This window comes from Manacus vitellinus, unplaced genomic scaffold (genome assembly GCF_001715985.3).
Source record: "Manacus vitellinus isolate BGI_N305 unplaced genomic scaffold, ASM171598v3 scaffold_8_pilon, whole genome shotgun sequence".
In the NCBI taxonomy this organism is placed as follows: Eukaryota; Metazoa; Chordata; class Aves; order Passeriformes; family Pipridae; genus Manacus; species Manacus vitellinus.
Genome location: NW_021940864.1, coordinates 14,901,576 through 14,902,735, shown reverse-complemented (window position 1 = coordinate 14,902,735; position 1,160 = coordinate 14,901,576).

Below are 1,160 nucleotides of genomic sequence, written 5' to 3'. Positions count from 1 at the left end.
CACTGAGAGCTTTGTTGTATCATAGAATCATAGAATCAGCTGGGTTGGAAGGAACCTTCGAGATCATCAAGTCCAACCCTTGATCCACTACTGCTGCGGTTACTAGACCATGGCACTAAGTGCCACATCCAGTCTCCTTTTAAAAATCTCCAGGGATGGAGAATCCACTACTTCCCTGGGCAGCCCATTCCAATGTCTGACCACCCTCTCTGTAAAGAAATTCTTTCCAATATCTAACCTAAACTTCCCCTGGCACAACTTGAGACCATGCCTTGACCACATATTAAGGCCTTTAAGGCAGAGATATAAAAGTGAAAAGACAAGGAACACAGTTTACCTCAGCTTTGTCCAACCAGGCCACACTAGTATCACAACGGTAAGTGATGCTGAAGGATATAAATGTTATTAGGAGGCACTGCACCATAGTAAGATTCCCCATACCCCTCTCTGCACTGCCCAGATGCTGGCCTGGTGCCAAACAAGCACCAAACAGCCATGCTATACCTCAGCATCTCTCCTCCCACAGGAACAGGAGCAACACAGGCTCTGCTACTGCAGCCTCCCTATCTTCCCTCTAGGTCCCAACCATCCTTCACAGCAGCAGAGCAAGACTTCCACCTGTATGTGGTCAGCACCTACTGGAGGAAAGGGACACCATGAATGAAAACTGACAGCAAAAGGGGCTAGCAGGAGGAGAGACCCCAACTGCCATTTTAAACAACAGCCTTCAATATAGAGTGAAATCCTCAACAGGCAACTGCTGTGTGTCCTCCCACTTATCCCAATCATTTGGGACATGGAAAGGGGACACACACCACACCTCTTTGTTAGTGCTTACAGACATTTCTCCAAAAGTGTTAATATCATGAGAGCTGGCAGTATTACTGGTATTATGGAAAATCAAAATGATAATCAGTTGTCACCAGTTCAGAAGCATTCCAACGTGGTGATCTTAACAGACCCCTCATGAAGCCATGATTCTCTTCCCAAGCTGATTATGCCACATAGCCCTGCTCAATGAAGAGCAGTACTGAGACGCAGTCTCCCAGAGCAAGACAGGCAACTACAAAGGCATCCAAGCATCAGTATCACAAGCACCTCACATTTAAACTTCAGTGCACTGATGCAGATCTTCAGTGCAGGTTGGTTCCACAGATCTC